Source organism: Equus caballus, chromosome 26, assembly GCF_041296265.1.
Source record: "Equus caballus isolate H_3958 breed thoroughbred chromosome 26, TB-T2T, whole genome shotgun sequence".
NCBI classification, from domain to species: Eukaryota; Metazoa; Chordata; class Mammalia; order Perissodactyla; family Equidae; genus Equus; species Equus caballus.
The window spans coordinates 25,508,578-25,525,652 of record NC_091709.1 but is presented as its reverse complement, the minus strand read 5'-3'; the positions used below and the strand labels follow the sequence as shown (position 1 = coordinate 25,525,652).

At 37.6% G+C, this 17,075-nt stretch overlaps 1 non-coding gene across 1 annotated transcript; it reads left to right on the top strand.

The window, feature by feature from the left end:
• Positions 1–327: 327 nt before the first annotated feature.
• LOC111770861 (U6 spliceosomal RNA) lies at positions 328–434 on the top strand. Its single transcript, XR_002804297.1, has one exon. It is a non-coding gene; the product is annotated as a U6 spliceosomal RNA (small nuclear RNA).
• The last annotated feature ends 16,641 nt before the right edge of the window (positions 435–17,075 follow it).

Below are 17,075 nucleotides of genomic sequence, written 5' to 3'. Positions count from 1 at the left end.
ATATTAATTGACTAAGTAGGGGACAATTCCCTCATATGAAGTAGCTAAATCCATTTACATAACTAAAATCCATCTAAAAGTCAACATTTTCCCTCAGCATATTGCTTTATCACATAAACTTTTAGTGGCAAAAAACTCATCTTTATGAATTGAGTAATTTTATTTTCTAATCTGATGGCCGTATGGGGTAATGCCCCAAATTATTATGCTGATGAGACTCACTGGTCCCCTTTAGTCTACAGCCCTCTCACATAGCTCTTGAACCATGGGGTATATTGACCCCAGATAGCCTTTTATTAAAAATAAATAAATAAAAAGATTCAGGACTTGCTTTGGTAGCACATATAGTGACATTGGAATGAGAAGAGTAGAGAAGATCAGCATGGCTTCTGTGCAAAGATGACACACAAATTTGTGAAGTGTTTATATTTTTATTCTCTAAAAAAATTAAAGTGGCTGAGTTAGTTTTTAAAAAAGACTGGGCTAGATGATGCCTGGTTAGGTTTAAGCGAGTGAAACATAAATGAAATAAAAATGTAATTCTACATAAGGGAGAGCTCACAAAAATAAAGTAACTTATAATTCCATGAAAATTTCCCTTGGTATGCAGCCAAACATTAATTTTTAAATGATGTGTTTTACTTTTCTTTCACTTTAGAATTCAGTTTATAAAAAGCACCCTACAAAACAGCAGTTACATAAATTCACAAAATTATCCAGATTTCCTATATTGCATTTCCTAGGTCTATGACAGAATTGTTTAGTTCTGAATTTCATTTTCTCTGGGTAGACTTGATGCTGACATTGACATCTGATGTAACTGCAGTATTAACACTTTCTTTCAGAGAAAATCAAATCCAGGCTTAGACAAGGAGAGACTTTGTTCAAAAAAAAAAAAAATGAATGCTATAAGGAGAATACTCATAGCTCAGAAATCTGCAAGTATCTGAAAATCAAACAGAAAAGGTCTTTTCTTTTATAGAGAGAGGTAAGAAGAGCTTAGAAGAGACTTTAAGGGGAAAATGGGCAAGCAAGGTAGGGTAAGTAGATAGTATGACAGGTGACATCTGGCAGGAAATTTGTCTGCTGGGTCAGCTGATTTTTGGATAAGCTGATGGGTGGGCATATTCTGCATCTTAGTGCTTGCTTGGGACCTGGGACAAACCAAATTTTTGGTGGCTGTGGGGAAGAGTGGAGCCTGAATGAATTTTGGTCAAGACAAAGGAGAGGGTAAGAAATGGACAATGATGAATACTTCATCAGGAGCTGTAACAGTATGCTCTGTGTGTGTGGTAAGTACGTTAATTAGTGGCCCAGTATTTCACTTTGTGATAAGCTAGTTCAATGGGTGGTATATAGTTGTGGTATCATAGAAAGGTATTTGGTCTTTTTCTTCTGTCCTGGCTCCTAAAAACAGAGTCCTAAAATTCTTGGAATTTCCTGAGTGATAAAGATGATAGAGAGGGTTTTATTCTAATGAGGCAACTCTTGGTGGCTGGCCCCTAGATAGCTTCAGGATGGGGGCTGGTTGCCAAAGAGATGCAGGGGATGAAGACATTTCCTCTGCCCACTCTAGGTCCTTCTGGCCGGACAACAAATTAAAGTCACATGAGACAGAATAAAAGGAGAAAGTTAAACAAAGCTTCATAACACGTATATATGTGATAGACTCAGGAAAACTAAGCAACTCACCAAAATGGCAGAGGTTCTCATCTTAAATGCTATCTTCAGCTACAGACAAAGGAGGATGTTGGGGGTGGGAGGGGTCAGTTGTGGGAGATTACCAGAAAAGCATAGTAAACAAGAGTAAGGTTATTATGCAGATTTAAGTCCTTACATTCTGTATTGATAAGAGCTTTTAGAGATTAGGTCATCTTCCACTCTTCCTAGTACAGAGAGGGAGATGCCTTTACAGATGGAGATTTTCCTTACAAATGTGAATGTCTCTTAAAACAAAGAGTAACTTCTACTTTTAAGAGTTTTTCTCATATCTTCAATTTTTAAAAGTAACCAGCCCCAAATAACCCTCATGCCAAAGAGACACCTTGGGGTGGCCAATTCCAATCCTGCACAGTGACTACCCCCAACTTTGATTAGAAACTTGGAATTTCAGCCCCACCCCCAGTTTTGGGGTAAATGGCAGGGGCTAAAGATTTAGTAAATCACCAATAGCCAATGAAATCTCCATAAAACCCCTAAATGCCAGGAATTAAGAGCTTCCAGGTTCATGGACACTTGGAGGTGCTGGGAGGGTAATGAACTCAAAGCGTTCAAGGAAACTCCATGATCTCTCCTCTCCGTACTCTGCCATATGTATCTCCTTCATGTTGGCTGTTTCTGAGTCGTATCCTTTATAATAAACTGGAAAATGTAAGTAAAATGTTTTCCTGAGCTCTGTGAGGTGTTCTAGCAAATTATGGAACCTAAGGGAGCACTCTTAGGAACAACTGATTTAAAGCTAGTAGGTCAGAAGGATGAGTGGGCTGGGACTTGTGACTGGTATCTGAAGCCAGGGAAGTCTTGTGGGATGGAGCCCCTTGTGAGATCTGATGTTAGCTCCAGGTAGATAGTTTCAGAACTGAATTGAATTGTTGAACATTCAGTCAGAGTCTGGAAAATTGGAGAAGAGGTGTTGGAAAAGATACCACATATTTGGTGTCAAGAAGAAAAAAATTCTCATTTGGTGTCAGAAAACTTTGAATTTGCTAGAATAGCCCTGACTCACAGAAATGTGGTATATGAAGAGAAATGATGAAAAAGCAGGGGATGAAGAATCTTTTATTCCTGGATGGCTCCTTAAGTCACCTATGGTATGGAACTGTAGCTACATCGTGAACAGTTGCTAAGCTAAGAGTTACCAATGGAATTTAGAAATGGTGGTAGACCCAACTCTGGAGGATGTGACTCATTGGATACCTAAGGAAATGCAAAACAATAAGAAACGTGCCAAACATAAAATCTCTTTGCTTTTGTTATCCGTAATAGCTAAAATGAAAGAAAATGCTGAGTCAGATCTTGATGATAGATGTAGCAGAGGAAGAAATTTTCCTCTATCCTTCTAGGTTCTTCTGGCTGGTCTAAGAGTAAAATTGACATGGACAGAATAACAGGAGAAAATCAAACAAAGTTAATAACATGTATACATGGGAGAAACCCAGGAAAATGGAGAAACTCACCAGAATGGCTGAAGTCATGACCTTAAATACTATCTTCAGCTAAAGACAAAGGAGGATATTGAGGTTAGTGGTTTGGGACTTTAAAGGGGAGGAAGGCAATTCACATGGAGATGGGAAAGCAAATGTTTGGTAAATAAATGTTTGTCATGTCTTGCAATGACAATAAGGCATGGAGAGGATTTTGATCAAATGGGCCTTGCCAGGTTCCTACCACACCTAGTTCCTACTGTGTAATAGTTATCTATGATGATAGCTCCTTCTGGGAACAGGCTCTCTATCATAAATTCTTTTAGGCAGTTAAGGGGAAGGTCAAAGTTTCTTACTGAGTCTTTTGTCCTTAAAAGTAATCAAACTAAAGAGACACATTTTGGGGTGGCAAATTATGATTTCTTATTATTTTGTTAGTTATTCTAATGTTTTTATCAGCATCTGTAATGTCCATGGAGGGGAAGCTGAGACACCAAATGAAATAAGGCTTCTTAACTGTTACTCAATTTTATAGCCCTTACGTTACATGGGGTGCCTATGCAAAAGGGGTTACATTAATCAGAGTTTACTGTGAGCCATTCCAGCAAATTATCAAATTTTTAGAGGAGGTTGGGGGAAGCTGATCTATGGACATTTGGTCAGAAGTACACGTGGCTTGGGATTTGCAACTGGCATCAGAAGCAGGGACAGACTTGAGGGGTCTGAGCCCCTTTAATCTGTGGGATCTGATGCTAAATCCAAGTAGATAGTGTCTGAATTGAATTAAATCGTTGGCTACCCTGTTGGTGTCAGAGAATTGAGAAGTGGTTGGTGCGGGGGGAAAAATACTTTCAACAGTACAAGATCAAGGATTCAGTCTCTATTAAAGTTAGATGGTTTAGCTTTTTTTCCATTTACAAGCACATCATTAATCCTGGCCCATTACATGAGTTCTACTGGTCAAAAGAGACATTGAATGAAGGAGGGTGTTTAAAACTGTTAAAAGCTATTCTCACACAGAGAAAAAGAACTTTAAACATAAGTTCTACTGATGATGGGCTAGTTGTTTTAAATTTGCCTATGAAGGACAGCATATTATTCTCACCTTTCAAGTACTTGCAGACTATTATCATATCTTTAGACAACTGATGCTTAACTAAACAACACATTTTCAGTTCCTGCAGTTCATAACGCACTGAGTTGATTCCATTAATCATTTCTGCCCTTCTCAGAACTCCTTCCATATCCCTGTGTGTGCTCCACATTAAGGGAAACAAAGCAGAAAGAAAGAAATCTGGTGTCATTAGACTCACACGCGCCAGGTAATAGGTTCATTCTTATCCTTGAATAAGGAAGCCACAGCCAGTCCATCAGTGATGATCAGGTTTTCAATTGCTGCGCAGCTCAGCTCTTGGTAGGTGTGGGGTGAAAAGTACCCTCTCCTCTGGGCTCAGCTCCAGCTTCCAGAAAATCCGTGTCCCCACCCTTCTTGACACATGAAAGGAGTCATTATCTCAGAAGATCACTCCCCATAGAGTTCTGCTGTCAGCACCTCAAAACCTATTACACCAATTTTCTGTGTTTTTCTGACTGTGGGGGATCAGAATTTGCCACCCCAAAATGTGTCTCTTTGACCTGATTATTTTTAAGAAAAAAAGACTCTGAAAGAAACTTTGACCTTCCCCCTAACTGCCTAAAAGAATTTAAGATAGAAAGTGTCAGGGAAGTGGGAGAATTCCCCCCACCACTTTTCCTTAAGGTTCTTATGGCTGGTCAATTAATCAAAGAGGCAAGTTAGCAAGAGAAAATCAAACAAAATTTAATAGCATGTATACATGGGAGAAACCCAGGGTAAACTGAGTAACTCGGCCATCTGGCTGAGTCCAATCGTTTAAGTACCCTCAGCTACAGACAAGGAGGACATAATGATCTGGGACTTCAAAGGAGAGAAAGACAATCTTCATAGAGATGGAATGCAAAAGTTTGATAAGCAGGACTTTGATAAGTGTGGACTTAGCAAGGATCCCCCCACATGTACTAGATAGTTATCTATGGTGATGGTCTGTCCTGGATACAACCTTTATTTTAAATTTCTTTAGGCAGTTTGGGGGAAAGTCAGCTGCTCTTTCTGGGTCTTTTGAGGCTTCATTGTCTTCAGCTCAAAATAGTCCGCATACCAGAGTGGCACACCTTGGAGCAGCCTGCTCTCAGCCCCATCAAAGGCCTGTTCCAGGAAGGAGCTATCACCATAGATAACTGTAGTATAAAGTGAACTAGGTAGGGAGGAGCCTAGCAAGGGCCTTTTTAATCAAAGTCCTCTCTCACTCTCATTGTGTTTGCAAGGCATGGTCAACATTTGTTTATCAAACGTTTGCTTTTCCATCTCCATGTAAATTGCTTTCCTCCCCTTTGAAGTCCCAAACCACTAACCCTAACCTCCTCGTTTGTTTAGCTGAAGATGTTATTTAAGGTGTTGCCTTCAGCCATTTTGGTGAGTTACTCAGTTTTGTTGGGTTTTTCCCACATATACATGTTATTAAACATTGTTTGATCTTCTCTCGTTATTCTGTCTCATGTCAGTTTGATTCTTAGACGAGCCGGAAGAACCTAGAAATAGAGTAATAGCTCTCTCTCCCTCATTTGACCAAACTCCACTCCGCAGTCTCTTTTGGTAACTGTATTTTCTCCCTTTACCCAATCTCAGAGACTAAGCCCACCTCTCCCCTCTAATTCTGTGGCTGGACCTCAAACCCTTATATTTATGCTTCTACTCTTAAATATCAAGGCTTTTTTTTTTTCACAAAACAAACAAATAATCATTAAGTGTGGACCAACTAAGCTCCAAGAACTGTACTACCTACCTGTCATACATATGTGGGGGTCCTGGAATTGGCCACCCCAAGATATGTCTCTTTGGCATGATGATTATTTGGGGCTGGTTACTTTGCAGACAGGAAAGCAACTGAAAAGTAGAATTTACTTACCCTTTGTAAGAGACCTTTACATTGTAAAGGAACTCTCCGTCTGTAAAGGTACCTCCCTCTCTGTACCAGGAAGAAGGGGAGATGAACTTATCTCTAGAAATTTTAATCAATGGGGAAGGCAAGGATTTAAATCTGTATTTGTTTATTGTGCTTGTCTGGTAACCTCCTGTAACTGACTCCCCCCACCCCTAGCATCCTCCTTTGTCTTTTGGCTGGATATGATGTTTCAGCTGTGGTGGTTTCAGCCATTTTGGTGAGTTGCTCAGCTTGCCTGAGCAACTCCCACGTATACACTGACAAATAGAAATGGCAAGCAATAAGATATATTGGAGTGCATGAGGAAGCCATTTGGTGTAAACCTAATTCGGCCTGACTTTGCTATTTTTTCCAAAAGGGCCTGACTGTGGCCATTGAGCACGCATTGTATATCTGCTTTAAAACATTTACTATGGCAAGAACAAAGGCCCTTGAGATCAAGGTGCAACTTCCCTCCCCCTCCCAACATTGGCATTTCCTTTAGGATTAAGCATCTTTCCTTAGGCTAGGAACTGATTGCTGCGCTCACCTGTGACCACCCAGCTTGAGACAATAGACTTGCCTCCTGCTACGCCCTCTGAGATAGCAGACCCACTACCTGCTGTGTCCCTCAAGCACTGTGCCGACAGGGCAATCTTGTGACTATTGTGGGAGGGACATTTCAATCATATGTGAAACATCTTGTTTGGGGGTATATAACCACTCTGTGCACCCCACTTCTTCAGTGCCCTTTCTTCCTTTGGGAAGAAAGTCCCCAGGGCCGTGGTCCTCATAAAGCTTTGTTTAATTTTCTCCTGCTATTCTGTCACATGTGAATTTAATTCGTTCTCTGGCCAGACGAACCCAGAGAGGGTAGAGGAAATGTCTTCCTCCCCTACACATACATAATTTCATTTAGTACTCAGAGCAAAAATATTAGTTTAGAAATTATTTTCCCACTTTTTCTGGAGAAGTTAAATAAGCTAACAACTATCATTAACAATTATTAAGTAACACCTGTTCAACAGGAACTCAGGTTAGATCAACTCTGCTCTTTCTACTCTACTACCCTGCAGTTCCCAGTCCACAGCCCACTTTCCAGTATCTTCATCTGCAATGCACGCCTAGTTCTTACCATCCATTTATTTCATGTGGTGAGTTATCTGTAGACAGTAATACTCCTAAAAGCCTCCTAAGCCTGGCCAAACTGAAACCATGAAAGTACAACCCTTCTATGTCTCTAGATTTTTAGGTGTTCCCACTTCTTCAGTATGCAAAGCAGGGAATCTAAAGGTGGGTTACAAGGATCCCTATGGGGTCAAGAACTGGTTTCAGGGAACTCTGTGATATCTTAAAACTATACAAAATAAAAACTAAAACAAAGCAAATCTGTTCGGCAGGTGGTGTGGTGGGTGTGTATGTAATATGGGATTTCCCGCAAGGCAGTATACTTACTTTACCCACTGGTTATCCTCCCTACAGACATTTAAGGCAGGGGTTACATCATCAAAGGGCTTCTCTCATGCTCAGAGCCATTGTGATTCTAAGGGTGCATTCCATGCATTGGATCAGAGGTCACTTCTGTTACTCTTAACATGTGGGGGAGGAAGCAACAGCTTTACTTGTGGTGCTACGTGTGTAGCAGAGCAGAGCACAGGAAGGATTTTGTTTTCTTTTCTCATTTACTTCCACGTTAACTATTTCTCACTCTGCTTCTGTCATCTTCTAGGTTATCATCTAAAAGTATTCCTCCTTTGTGGCATGCTTTATTTATGAAAAAAATTATGTGTATGTGGTCATTCTTTTATTAATATCAAAAGCTATTTTAATTATTTTTCAATTTCTTGGGTGTGAATTTAACAAAATATCCTATTCTGGTAGATGTTGCACATTTTTTCTGGTATTATTCACTTCAAATTACTTTTCTTAATCATAATTTTTAAACATCCTTATGGAGATATACTTCACATATCATACAGTTCACCCACATATAGTGTATAATACAATGGTTTTTGATACGTTCACAGAGTTGTGTAATCCTAACCACAATTTAAATTTAAAGTATTTAATCAACCCACAAAGAAATCTCAGGCCTATTACTTCTCACTCCCTTCCTCCCTCCAGCCCAGGACAGCAAAGTATATCTGTTTTCTCTCTCTATAAATCTGTCTATTCTGGAAATTTTATACAAATGGAACCATACAATATGTGGTTTTTTTGTGTGACTGGCTTCCTTTTCTTTTAATGTTTCTAATTTTTATCCATGTTGCAGCATGTAACTGTACTTAATTCGTTTTTAACAATATTTAATAATTATCTATCATCATAATTTGCTTATCCATTCATCAGTTGACAATAGATTTTTTTGTTCCACTTTTTGGTTAATATTAATAATGCTGCCATGACCATATTTGTATACAATGTTTTGGGGTTTTTCTCGTTTTGTTTTGGGGGTTGTTTTGGTAAGCATATGTTTTTATTTCTCCTAGGTATTTATATGTTTAATCTCATGCCAGTACACACTGTCTTGATTACTGCAGCTGTGTGGTAAGAAATCTGAAGGTATGAAGCTTCCAACTTAGTTTTTTTTTTTACTATTGGCCTTTCCTCATTTTCACATGAATTTTAGAAAGAGCCTGTCAATTTTTACAAGAAAAAAAACTCCTCTAGTTTGGGTTTTAATTGGGATTGTGTTGAATCTGTGGATCATTTTGGAAAGTATTGCCATCTTAAGACTATTGTCTGTTGATCCATGAATATTGGATATCTTTGTGCTACTTTATAACTGCTTTAACAATAAATTTGTTTAATTTTATTTCTACATTGTTCATTGTGAGTGTGTAGAAATACAATTGAATTTTGTATATAAGGTGTTGTATCCTGCAATATTGTTGAACTCATTTAATAGTTCTAATTATTTCTTAATGAATATTTTTGTTGTTGTTAGTACCGTTGAGTCAATTTGGACTTAAAGTGGCTCTGTATATAGCAGAGTAGAACTTTGCCCAGTCTTTTTGCATCCTCCTGCCACCTTCCAGCACTATCTCAGACAATGCTCTGCTGCTATTCATAGGGTTTTCATGGCCACTTTTGTCTGAATTGAGTGGCCAGGTCCTTCTTCCTAGTCTGTCTGTCAGTCTAGAAGCTCTGCTGAAACCTGTCCACCATGAGTGACCCTGCTGGTATTTGAAACACCAGTAGCACAGCTTTCAGTATCACAGTGCCACACATCTCCCACAGTATGACAACCAACAGACAGGTGCTGAGGTTCCCTGGGCTGTGGCAGTGAGACAGCTGAATCTTAAACACTAGAGCACCAAATGGATACCTAAGAAATTTGCATATCCAAGATCATGGCATTTACAATCAAAAATATAGTTCTTATTTCTTCATTTCCAATCTGGATGCCTCATTTCTTTTAGCTGCCTGATTCCACTGCCTAGAAACTCCAGTACAACGTTGAGTAAATGTGGCAAGGGTGGATATCTTTGTCTTGTTCCTGATCTTAGGGGAAATCATTCAGTTTTTAGCAATAAGGATGATTTAGCTGTGGGATTTTATATATGACCTTATCTATCAAAGTTCTTTATTATTCCTAATATAGTCAGTGTTTTTCTTATGAAAAACTGTTGGATTTTGTAAACTACGTTTTCTGTTCCTATTGAGATGATTGCTTTTGTCCGTTAGTCTGTTAATATGGTATATCACATTGATTGATTTTTGCATGTTAAACCAACTTTGTATTCCAAAGATAAATCCCACTTGTTAAGGTTGTATAACTCTTTATATTTTGCTGGGTTAATTTATATTTTGTTGAGGATCTTTATTTCATAAGAGATAAAGAGATAAGAAGTGTTTCGTCTATTTTTTGGAAGATTTTTGCTAAGAATTAGTATTAATTAGTCTGTAAATATGTGGTGGAAATCACTGAGGAAGCCATTTGGGCTGAGTTTTTCTTTGTGGGAATTTTAAAATTACTAATTCAATCTCTGTACATGTTATAGGTCTATTCATATTTTTAAAGTTTTCTTCAACATGTTTAATAGTTTGTGCTATTCCAGGACTTTGTTCATGTCTTCTAAGTTATCTAATTTCTTTACATACAGTTGTTCACAGTATTCTGTTATATTCTTTCATTTCTGTAAGATCTGTATTTATGTGCTCCTTTTCATTTCTGATTTTAGTAATTTGAGTCTTTTTCTTTTTATCTTAGTCATTCTATACAAAGTTTTGCTGAATTTGTCGATCTGTCATAAAACAACTTATGATTTCATTGAATTTCACTATTAACTTTCTATTCTGTATTGCACATATTTCCACAATAATGTTTATTATTTCCTTCCTTCTGTTTGCTTTGAGTTTAGTTTGTTCTCTTCTTTCTCTGATCTCCTAACTAAGGTGAAAGATTTGCTGACTGTCTTCAGATCTTTTTTCTTGTTTCAAATAGGTGTTGGCAGCTATAATTTTCCCTCAACATTTTTCAGCTACAACCCACAAATTTTGTATGTTATGGGTTTGCTTTATTTATCTGAAAGTATTTTCTAATTTACCTTATATTTTTTTCTTTGACTCATTGGTTATTGGGGAAAGTGTTGTTTAAGTTCCATTTGATATAATTGTATGTGTTTTAAAGAAGGAGAGAGAAGAAAGGAGAGGAAGTATACATTTAGACCATTTATTTTGTTGATTTTCTTATTCACCATTCCTAACTTTTTTCATCTCTTTCTGTGTATTTGAATTCTCATCTGGTCTCATTCTCTTTTCTATGTGACTTTGTCTCACCTGCCCCTTTTGTGCTTTCGTTGTCAAATATACTACATTTCTAAATGCTATAAGCCCAACAAATACAATTATATACATATTTTCTATGCAATTGTTTTAAAATATGTCAAGAGGAGAATACATAATTATATTGTATTTGGGTTTTTTTGTTTTTGGGGTTTTGTTTGCTGAGGAAGATTCACCTTGAGCTAACATCCGTGCCAATCTTCCTCTATTTTTCAGTATGTGGGCTGCCAGTACAGCACGGCCGCTAACAGCGTGGTTTAGGTCTGTGCCTGGGAACCAATCCTGGGCTGCTGAAGTGGAACACACTGAACTTAAAGACTAGGTCAGCAGGGTTTGCCTGCCTGTACTGTATTTTTAAATTACCTACATAATTTCATTTACTGGAACTCTTTGTTTTTTTTTACAATGTGAATTTCAATTACTCTGTCATGTCATTAACTTTCAGGTTGAAGAACTTCCCTCGGTATTTGTTATGATAAGGTCTGCTAGCAAAAGATGCTTTCAGCTGTTGTGTATATAGAAATGTTTTTAGATCACTTTCTTTTTTGGAAGATAGTTTTGATATCTATAAGATTTTTGATGGACATTCCCCCCTTTTATTCCTTTAGTAATTTGAATACATCATTCTACTACTTTGTACGGTACATTATTTCTTATGAGAAGTCAGTTGTTAACTGTACTGGGGTTTTCTTGGTAATGAGTCATTTTCTCTTCCAGCTTTCAAGATTTTCTGTCTTTGATTTTCAACAATTTGACTATGATTTGTCTCAGTGTGGATCCTTCTGCATTAATCCTATTTGCAGTGTGTTAGGAGATTTAGATTCACAGATTGATATTTTTTCAACAGATTTGGGACAATTTAGCCATTATGCCTGAATATTTTTCATGTCTCTTTCTCGCTTTCCAAACCTGGCCCTCCTGTCAAGCATATGTTGATGTGCTTGAAAGTGTTTCACATTTCTCTGAGGCCCTGTTCCTTTTCACTTTTTTTCTTCCTGTTTGTTATATGGTATAATCTTTACTAATCTATGTTCAACATTGCTGATTCTTTTTTCTGCCAGCTCGAATTTATTGCTAAGCCCCTCTAGTAAATTTTTATTCTAGTTACTGTAATTTTCAACTCCAAACTTTCAATTTGGTTCTCATCTATATCGTTACTGATATTTTTTATTTGAAGAGATATTCTTCAGATATATTTACCTTTGTTCTTTGAACAGATTTACAGTGGCTGCTTTGAAATCTTTGACAAGTCTAACATCTGGGCTTCTTCAGAAGCCATTTCTATTGCCCACTTTTTTCTTTCTTTCTATATACGATTCACACTTTCCTGTTTCTTTGTGTATCTCAATTTTTTATTGAAATCTGCTCCCCCTCCTGGGAAATGTTGACATTGTGTTGTTGTTTCCTTGGTCATGTGTTTGCTTAGTAACTTGGCTGAAATGCCCTGTAGAGTGAATTTTCCCCATAGTCTGCAGCCTCTAATAACTCCTGCTAGATTTTTTTTCTTGTTTATATCTTTTAGTCTAGTCATCTTTCAGCTACCTAGGGGTCAAACCTGGGTCAGTTAAGCCACTTGCTGGGCAAAGACAGTGCTTAAATATCCTCAGCCAGTTAGATTTTTATCCTGTACTGTTTTTACAATTAGATATGTGACTGACATAGAGGGTGCTATCACAGTTTAAGGAGTTTATGATTTTGTCGCACGTTCATCCAGCAACTGATAGTTTAGATTTTTTCCTCTCTGATCACTCCTAAAAGAGAATAGCCTTGGCCATGCACATAGTCGTCCACTGTGTCAGGATTTTATTTTAAGTGTATGATTTTATTTTTAAGCCTGGCTTCCTACAATGTGCCCCTGAGTCAGAGTAGCTTAATTTTCAGCCAGCATTTTGTCAGGATTGTGCTTACGTTCTTGTGCCAGTGAGGCTTCTGCTCTCTGCTGATGCATCTTTGTGTGACTGGGAGAATGTTTCCAAATCTGCCCCGTGTCCAGTTCTGATTGCTCCTGAGGTGGTGCAGCCTAGCACATGCACACATTTCTGACCCCCACGGTTGACTGTTACACTAAAGAAGTTTTTCAAGGCTTTTTCCCTGGTTCTCTGTTAAATTTCTGGTTTCTCTACCATGTCACTTGTTGTTACCAGCATCATGGTGCTATGAGGGTGATCCTAATCGCTTCCCTCTAAGGTCTTCATGGTTTTTGACAACAACCTTGGGCATGAAACGCTTCAAGCTCTCTTCCGCATAAAGTCAGTCCCCTCGAGCAGAGCTGAGGAGGTCTCAGTCATTTTGGCCAGCCTCTTTTCCTGCTCAGAATCTCTGCAGGTACAGCACATCCACTAGCACATACAGACACTTTATCACACGTGATACATAGCATTGGTGAGCCAGTGGTGTGCCTCTCTTACAGTGACATCCCAGCTCCATGAGCTGGCATCGGAAGTAGATGGTAGCCCCTAGTCTTCTTGGCTTGCCTTTCTCTGCATGGAAACTATGCCCTATGGGCAAACTGGAGCTGAGATAATTGGCCCAATATTCTCAGCCTATCACATCTGGAGTGGAGCTTGCATGCTACAATTAGGGTCTGAGTAGGGATAGGAAGTCTCAATATTTTCAGTTATGTCTGTTTCAAATAGAGCTTCTGTAAAACAGGACTAGAGATGAGAAATGCCAGCTGCTCGCCTCTTTTGAGCTGAAGCCATAGCCCTGTAGTGGAGCTGGAGTGAGGAGTCCCAACGTAATGGCTGCATTCTCCAGGGTTGGAGCGCCAGGAGTAAAGTTTCTATACACTGAGATGGGAGGGGAAAAGCAGTAGGTTATGATTCAAATGGCATAGTCTCCTGCGATTCTCAATTAGATTTAGCAGATTTCCTTAAATGAGTGTTTTTCTTCATTTGTCTTATGACCTTAAAACAACTCCCAGAGACTTTAAAGGATTGGGATTTTTGTTATAATTTTCTCCAGTTAAAAGGCTGTTTTGTTGGGTGTAGTGTTCACTGCATTACTTTCTCTGCATTGCTCACTCTGCCTTTCCTAAAGTATCACTCCCTTAATCGTAATTCAAGTATTGATTGCATATTGCTAAAATGTTTTTAAACATACTGACATTTTTCACTTAAATTTTATGTTGAACCGACAAAGAAACTTTAAACTATCAAAAAAAATGATGGTGGCATTTTATTAAATACATTAAAGACTTTGCCTACCAAAAATTAAGTAAAATACATGTAAAGTGTCATTTATAAGTAAATTTTTGAATACACATTTTACAGAGCTTAATATTTTCATCAGGACTCTTTTGAAATCACTTAATAGCTCATATTTCTTTTTTCATTTTTACCTTAGTGAAGTATATAATTATCCCAGTCTATTGAGAAAAGATGATGAAATATTTTCCTCCACACTCATTGTGAAAAGTCAAGAATTTGTAAAGGCATGACAGTAGGTCACGTTAAGAATCTTTAAAAACTATTTTTTAGGCTAATATTAATCATTAAAATGAATGGGATAAAAAAATGGCAAAACATATAATGGCTAATTTTATGTGAATGTTGTCTAACATATTCATAGAAAATTCACTATATTCATTAAGTATTTATACATTTATCTGGGACTCAGATCAACAGTGGAACTTTTGTGTCACTCTGTCCTCATTCCTCTTTCACTGTTCTCTAATTCTCTTGTTAAATGACAGAGACATAGAAATTAAAAAAAGAAAAACAGTAATATCATCTGATCCAACTGCTTCATTTTATAAATATAAAATCCATTTCTGGAGAGAAAAATCAAGGTCATGTGGCTTTTAATGTGTGTCTGAAAGTTGGATGTCCCAAACTCCTCCCCAGGGCACATTCCACTCTACATGCAGCTTCTCTCAGAAAACAGCAGAAGGTGATGGCACTTGAAGTCATGCTGCCAGAATAAACATAGCACCCTCTTCACTTATCTGGTTTCTCTATCTAGCTGCTGTTCCAGAGAGAGTAATCTGAAATGGAGGTGTGGGGGATCAGAATTGGACACCCCAAAATGTGTCCCTTTGCACTGATTATTTTGAAGGTCAAGAAGATTCTGAAAGGAACTTTGACCTTCCCCCCCAACTGCCTAAATGAATTTAGGCTAGAAGGCCTGTTCCAGGACAGAGCTAATACCATAAGATAACTGTAGATAATGAAAAATGTGTCTCAGATCACATTGTCTGTAGTTGGCCCATTTGCCTTTCCATCTCCATGTAAACTGTCTTCCTTCCTTTCGAAGGCCCAAAGCACTACCCCCAACACCCATGTTTATCTTTAGCTGAAGATGGTATTTAAGGTGATGGGATTTGGCCATTCTGGCAAGTTATTAAGTTTTTCTGGGTTTCCCCTATGTATACATGTTATTAAACATTTTTGATTTTCTCCTGTTATTCTGTCTCATGTCAATTTAATTCTTGGATCAGTCAGAAGGACCTAGAGGGTAGAGGAATTGTCTTCCTCCCCTACAGAGGTAACTTTCAGAACAGGTCATTTCCATGTTGGTCACTTTGTTTTTGCTAATATCTTCTGAAAATCCTCTACATTTCTGTATAATTATTTTCCCCTAACTTTCTTTAAAGAAAGATTTTCCTAGGGCATTTATGATTCTGAATAATAACTGCTGACAAAGGAAGGAGAAGTAAGTGTTCATAACTGAAGGATATATCCCAAATGTCATAAGATGAAGTGAAAAACAGAAGTGAGTGAGGTTTACATAAAACAAAATGCTTTAAATTGGGGGACTGCCAGAAATTTTACCTTAGAATAAGTGTAAAAGTGTATCTTTCTCATAAGTTAAAATTTCTTTCCACGATTGGAAAAAAAATGTGTACGTTTGATATAGAGAATAACTCTTGATCAGGGTTTCTAGTTCATGTAGTACAATTCAACTATTTGGGATAATATGCACGTTATACATCACTTGAAATATTCATATCTACAAAAAACTTATTAACAGATTATCGCTGGCAATGGTGCATATCCTTCACTAAAAACCTAATTTCTTTTGGTATTGTAAAGAGAAAAATTAAAATAATCTTTAAACAACTTCCAACATGCTTTTGGGGCCTATCTTAACATAAAATTGTGTGGCACCTGTTTCGTTTCCTAAAATCTCAGTGGGAATCCTCTGTCAATTGTTGCAATGATTAGATCTTGATTTTGTGGCTGTGGCATGTTGAAACACTTTAAATCAGGATAGTGGAGGAAAAGAAAACTCCCTTAGTTAAACAGATAACTGTGTACAGCAAGGCATTCTTTTGTTTACAAACTTCAGAGAAAATTCTTTGTACATTACACAAATCCACATTGTGAAGAACAAAGGTGGGATTTCAAAGGCTTGCCTCTTTTGTGATAGAAGAAAAGGCATTTTTCCTCTCCAGGTGAATATTTCTAAGAAAGATTAATAGGTAGAGAAAAAATCATCTTCAGATAAGATCAGAGCTTGGCTGTGCTATTTGTGCTTCATGGCTTTATATATCCCCTCAGTGAGACGGGCTCACCCATGGAAAAAGTTTTTGTCTTTTTTTCAAACTTTCCATTGCCTAAAATTAATTGGCAAATACAGCCATGTCTGATAAAGTGAAATTTGCAAATTAGTGGGCATACACATTGTACGTATTCTACCTTGTGAAAATACCCCTTGCTGCTTTCATTTTGCTAATAGTCTTCCTCTCCTATCTTTCTCTTTTCCTTTTCATTGTCTTCTCTATACCCCCATATGTACATTTTCAAGTGCTTCTGAAGAAAGATTTTGTCTACACACCCGTGTCTGAACACGGCTTCTCCCAGGCTCTGCAACTGGCCACAGTTCTTCTTTTGACCACCAACTTGGTTTCCTTTGCCCATGAAGATTTTAAATGTTTTAAGTCATTTCATATTTCTATATAATCTACTAAAAATCAAGCTTCTCCTAACAAATTTCTGTATCAATAATGTTATATTTCCTGCTCTTTTAAAATAACTATCAGCATGAATGATCTCATACCTGACACTTGTATCCGTATAACGTATGCCTATCAGGATTGGACTTTTAAATATACCTTCTCTCCGTAGAGTTTAACCTACTGTAAAGTAGGTTGTTTAACATTGCCATTACATTTTAATTTATAAATAATATTCGTTAATAAGCT